General features: G+C 35.5%; 3 non-coding genes across 3 annotated transcripts; all 3 read right to left on the reverse strand.

Annotated features, from left to right (window-relative positions):
• TRNAY-GUA (transfer RNA tyrosine (anticodon GUA)) lies at window positions 1–88 on the reverse strand. The gene is given in 2 exon segments: window positions 1–36; window positions 52–88. It is a non-coding gene; the product is annotated as a tRNA-Tyr (tRNA).
• Window positions 89–818: 730 nt separating this feature from the next.
• TRNAY-GUA (transfer RNA tyrosine (anticodon GUA)) lies at window positions 819–906 on the reverse strand. Its single transcript is given in 2 exon segments — window positions 819–854; window positions 870–906. It is a non-coding gene; the product is annotated as a tRNA-Tyr (tRNA).
• A 4116-nt stretch (window positions 907–5022) lies between these two features.
• On the reverse strand, window positions 5023–5111 carry TRNAY-GUA (transfer RNA tyrosine (anticodon GUA)). The gene is given in 2 exon segments: window positions 5023–5058; window positions 5075–5111. It is a non-coding gene; the product is annotated as a tRNA-Tyr (tRNA).
• Between the last annotated feature and the right edge of the window lie 1286 nt (window positions 5112–6397).

The raw sequence follows: 6397 nt of genomic DNA on the forward strand, positions 1-6397 counted from the left end.
TCCGTCGAGCCGGAGTCGAACCAGCGACCTATGGATATCTGATTTTCACGTCTACAGTCCACCGCTCTGCCAACTGAGCTATCGACGGTCGAGTTACGTCCTCACTCATTTATCTTCATTGATTCGTAACCAAAATAGAAGGAATTCAACGAGAGTCATCAATGACATCTATCCGATCGATGGGTTTATTATTTTTGTCGATATAATTTTGATGATGTTTCTTTTGGGTCTGCTTTTTTTTAAATAATCACGTTAGAAGTTTCAGTGTCATTTTTGACAATTAGAAATTTCTCATATAAACTATTCATTTCTTGTAATTACGAAACGCTAGTGGTAGGCCTAAATAGTTTCGTTGGATTCGTTAGAATTACCTGAAAAACTCGTCCCTTAGCCATAGATAAATGAGATGCGTATTATACAATTTAGTCAACCAGTAGGCTCACTAGGCCGAAGTCGAGTTTAGGTATTAGTTTTACTGATCGGTGAGAAATTCACACGGATTCTGTTGCTATGGTTTGCTTTCACACCATTTGACTATTTATTACATATAAATAGCGTAGGCTAATGGAAAAATCTGGGTTATTGCAATAATCCTGGATATGAGACTGGTCTGTTTGAGCAAACGATCGTGAAAAATCTGATTAGTTTGAAGGTTTTCAGAATTTCTCATCACCTTCTATAAAGACATGTTTTTCCTTCTCAGATAAAACAAATAAATTCAATTTAATTTCTAAATAATTGATTACTATCTGAGAGTTGCTATAAATTAAGCTTTTAAAAATTGCATTAACTCAAAAAAAAGGAAAAAAAAAAGTTTTTCCGTCGAGCCGGAGTCGAACCAGCGACCTATGGATTTCTGATACCCACATCTACAGTCCACCGCTCTGCCAACTGAGCTATCGACGGTCGAGTCACGGCGTCATTCATTCATATCCATTAATCTATATATATAAAATTGATTTTCTGTGTGTGTTCTCTATACAAATCTACAATTTTAGATCGATCGTCGCCAAATTTTGCATATATACCAAATGGAACCCGACTTGAACGATAGGCTACTTTAAAATTTCGTCAGACCAGGGCAAATGCCCCAAATGGACAAAAACTGTCCGGCAACAATGGTTTTTGGGCCTCAACAATCACTTTCCGAACGTTTACTTTGGTTACATTGGTTCCCTAGCGATGAGTTTCAGACGTGTTTATGTCTTTACAATGGTTTGTCACTTCTTTAATGCTGCCAGTTATGTATAATAGTTTATGCCTTTATAATGGTTTGCCACATTTTCAATACTCTCAGTAATGAGGCTTTTTGAATAGACGTTATAATCATCACCATCATTGCTTTGATGGTCAGGAAAAGGGTGATCCTCATAGAAATCAGTATTAAAATTGCCGATTTAACTGCATAAATACGGAAATTTAGTGGGCGGGTTTCCTGCCACATCAATAATTTTAAAAATTAAATTGAATTCTCGATTTTTGAAACATTGAATTCGCTTGGAGATACGAAGCCCAGAAAATTAAAAATATGAAGTAATTAGCCGGATCTACTTTTGAGTTGGATATCCATGCAATAACATTGATTTCAACTTTTTATTTATATCTTCTCAAGCATGAAAATTAATGTCTCCGTATTGTCTTTTGATATTTATTTGCATAAATTCATATAGTTTAGGATGTTTTTAAAATTAGTTATGGGCCCCGTAAAGTGCTTCGAAAAAATTCCACAGCTTTAATTGAGCATTTTTGGAAGGTGAAACGGGCAGAGATGGATAACTTGAAGTTCGGGGGAGGGAATCGAAATACCTAGCACCCATCAAAAAAAAAGGGGAAGGGGACTATTCATTTCTATTTTTCTTTAAATTTAGATTTGTTTATTTCATGAGTCGCGCAGGACGTCGTGAGGGATAACATAGACTTCCTTGCTTTTGTTTACTTCACACTATTTATTGCATACAAGTACCGTAGACTAATAGAAAATTCCAGTTGTTCCAATAAGCCCAAAAATATTAGGAAATATTATAATATGATTAATTAATATATGACTGCCAAATGCGAGATAATTTTCCAATCAGCCACTCGAAATGGACCAGGCGTTTTGGAATAATAAGCTGGAATAAGCCAGTTTTTTCGATTAATTTAAGACATAAATACACACAAAAAAAAAAAAATGGTTATCGGAGGTATGGTATTAAAATATTTACTTTGATGACGACGAATGATTGTATCACTAAAAGAACTATTTTAAATAATATTTTTTTTTAAACCTGGAAATTTGCCATGTTTTTTTGATTTTGAAATCTTCTATGTGAGCCGAATAACCTTCTCAAAAGCTTCCTTGATGATGCACCGAGAAAAAGAAACCGGACAAAAAAACGAAATCTTGCCAACAATGAAAATCAATTGAATGTGCCCTTGTGTGCTGGTTTTTTTTTTTGCTATATGTGTGTTTAGTAGTTATTATGAGTGTTTTTTTTTTCCCGTGTTTTGTTTTCATTGTGAGTGCCGCGTTTCATTTTTCGATCATATATTCTTAGCACAGACTCCTATTTTGTATGAGTGAGAGACAAAGAACTTTATGCTTTATTTTCGGGGGAACCAAAATCCGCAGTAGAAACCAATTGTTATGTACTACTACTTCTACTACTAGATCTCATTTGCGATGCGTCAATAGTAGGTCCTTTCATTATTCGTTCGAATTAGTAGTGAATATATATAATATTGAAATACTGTAAGCCTATTTTTGTCATAATATTCATTTCCTCTCTATGGCCAGATTAGGCTAGAGTGATATGTAGTTCGAAAGACTCTGATGATACACATAATAAACAAGCCAATCCCTATTCCATTGTCCATATGTTGTATCGGTTAATCAATCGCTCTCTATTTTTTTTAAGAATGGGCATCGATAATATCCCTTGCGTATGAGACGAACATTGGCCTATTAGCACGACCTAAAATGCACCAATGACGATTTGAAAAAAAAACCCCAACTTTATTACCGGGGGGGGGGGGCAAAACTTCATTGTAAGATTTAAAATTGACATACCATACATAAATAAATGACGCCAGGACTCTGCCACTAGACTTATCCCGTTGTAGAAATCTCTTCCAGCCAGGCTTCGTAGCAGGATCTGGAACAAAGTGTGTGTGTGTGTACCAAACAGTCTGAATGCGCAACTAGTGTTGAGTCGACTTTTTTAGTGCTGCCATCTATATTTCAAATTTGCAATGAAGTTTAATAAAAACATTTTACGTACACTATTTGAAGCGTCTTCTAGAGGAAGATTTGGACAAAATGACGCAAGCTACACCTTTATGGGAGTCAATAGACTCTGAGAAAATGCATCTACCTTAGTCAGCCTGTTGCACTTAAAGACTGTAATAAAAAGCCGTTCAAATAATAGGAAATTTGCCTCACGAGACATTAAAAAAGCTATTGGTGTTATCGCTGGTAGTTTTACAATTTTTTATGACGAAAATTACGAGGAAAGAGCAAACGTGTCAACCAACCACGCAACGTCAATATGACTCACATAATGTGTTGTTTCAGCTTGCAGCAGTAACGTAAGTACTAATGGTTCGACTCACATACACGGTGTTCCGTAAGTCTAAAAAGAAATCGGGGGAAAAATTATTCCCACAAGGGGATAATTATTATCTTTTAAATATTCAGTATTTTTACAAATAGAAGGATCTTCACGTTATATTCAACCCCAGAATTCCATGGAAAACGCTTTGTTTATTTGCATTCATCAGGTGATTGTTACAAGCCTAACTAAAAGCCACTAACAGATCTATATGTCAGTCTGCACAAGACATTATTTAAGCTTTACGTAGTTGAGAACACCGTGCCAGAAGCATGTACCATGCAGGCCATCTCAAAAACATGATAGGGCTCTGGGCAAAGTGATGCTTTAAGGCCCCAGCGGACCTACCCGGGAAGGTCCCATAACGTCGGGATGAATGGATGAATGAAGTCCTTCAACTCCTCCAAAGATGACGATCTTTGCTGTAAACAGAAAATTCTTTAAACTGAAATGAATGCATTTAGTGCTAAAATGTTTTCGTAAACATTTGTCTGAATTAAAGTAGCGTTATTTTCTTTGAAATTCTGCTATTCGTGAAACGTCTTCTCTCGAAACAATTTAGAAAGAATTCATTTTTTCCTCAAGTGAAAGAACCTCTCTTTCTAAAAACATTTTTTTTCAATGCATTTGAAATCACATTCAAAGGCATCGATTGATTTTTTAAATTAATTTAATAAAAATTTCTTAAGTATTTATGGACTTTCAGCATATTACTCGTGTGTAATTCTTTACTTAAAATTTACAGTTCGACTCGATATTTAGGTTCAAACTCCGTTGACACACAGTAGTGGTCGGCTGAAATTGGTTTCTTGCAATTTTCCAAATATTTTAAAAATATTTTGCGTCATCTATTGTCAACTTTAAAAGAATGATATTGCTATTAAAATTATTACAGTTGCGTGTTTTTTCAAATACATTTTAATGATCTGCTTACATAATTTTTTAAATTAAAAATATATTACTTTGTAGAATATTTACGTACTTAATTTATGTGTTAACAAGTTTTGTGAATAAAATTTTTTATATAAAACCTAACATATAAATATATTAGCCAACCAAACCTTCAAGCCATTCATGGATACGTCACCAACTACCCTTTACGTAAGCGCGAAAAACCTCTCGGTAGAGATTTCAAGTGCAGGCACATGTATATAATCCAGGCTCTTCTTATTTATTACCTAATCATGGGCATGTTGGGGGGATTTGAGGAGTTACTTCTACTCATTGGAACTCCGGCTCTTTTTAACATGGTTGCAATGTCGAAAAATACGATTGGTATAATTTGAATATTTTCTTCCATAGATATAATATATATGCCCCGAGTTTCATTTCTATAAAAATGAAATTTTATAAAATTTTAAAAAGATCTTTTAATAAAATTTTTTAAATGAAAATTCATTTCTATTCCAATAAAAGAAAAAAAAAGTGTTTTTCCGTCGAGCCGGAGTCGAACCAGCGACCTATGGATTTCTGAATCTAACCATCTACAGTCCACCGCTCTGCCAACTGAGCTATCGACGGTCGAACACACATACGCTATGAAAAGAACGCTATCAAGAAACGCTCGCGTGACCCCAAAAATGCATAATAGATCGTTCACAGATAATCCAGGCGGTGAAATGATGCTGACGTAAAGTAAGAGCCTTTTCTTTTCCGCCTTCTCGTAAGACGTCAGATCTATTTCTTTTCTGTTTTTCTCGTTCTTTTGCGTAACACACACGTCAGAAATAACAAGCTCAATGTATATAACGTATTCGCTATAAGGAAGTCATCAACCATTTTTCTTAAGATGCTCTCCCTTTAATGCCAAACTGGCTTTATAATTTAACGGTCCTATACCAGATCCGTAGTGGGGAGGGGGGGGGGGACCTCAGGAGGGGTTGTCGTTCAGCATCGTGGGCCTTTGGGCCAAATTATGTTTTGTCCCTCCCCCACTACCAGGCTAGAGAAGTATTTATTTACCGATTTCATTCTTATATATACTCTCCAAAATCATAGTGCGTACGTGGTAATCACATTACCACGAGTCCCTCTAGGCGAATGCCCCCACCCCGTCTAGGTCCCTGCATAAAGATATCACTGTCTAACAGCTAAGGCTGTTAGCGCCCCTCCCACATTGATTTTCAAGTAAAAAAAATGAAAAGGGTTGATTTCCAGGCATCATTGCAAATTATCATGATTAAAGGTGTGAACATAGTGCGTCTGTATTTCCGATACTGGAAACCACCGTTGTCTCCGATTGGTTGAAAATCCGAAATTCAAGCTAACAAAAATTGAAATTCGGGTTTTTAACCAATCGGAGACGATGCGGGTTTCCAGAATCTGAAATATGGACGCACTATGTTCACACCCTTAGGCTTGATTTACGCATGGGCATATTCCTTTTATTTTATTTGGGCTCAAAAATTGAACAATATATGTTCATTGGTGAACTGAATTAGGATAAAAATAGAATAAGCACTCAATGTACATGTTTGACCCAATGTACACCTATCACGAATCAACATTCTGTTCCGTATCGCGTATAAAATTAGCCTAGGAAATGAAAACAAAGTTAATATCAAATGCAAAATATTTTATTAACATCAAGAGGATAATATAATACATTTACACGGTTCACATGCTGGAATTGTATGTGGCATTTTGCACCATTCATGTATTATTTTCCATCGTACAAACTGACATGAACGAACTTTTGATATTATACAATGTTATCAAATGTAACAAGTGACTGCAAAACCGATAATTCATTAGAGCCTTAACCCTTTCACGACTGGTGATTGTCGTATAATTATAACCTTATCTGC

The sequence above is a fragment of the Pholcus phalangioides genome, unplaced genomic scaffold (assembly GCF_987345545.1).
Source record: "Pholcus phalangioides strain wild (caught in Gottingen) unplaced genomic scaffold, Ppha-v1.0 ptg000001l_1, whole genome shotgun sequence".
In the NCBI taxonomy this organism is placed as follows: domain Eukaryota; kingdom Metazoa; phylum Arthropoda; class Arachnida; order Araneae; family Pholcidae; genus Pholcus; species Pholcus phalangioides.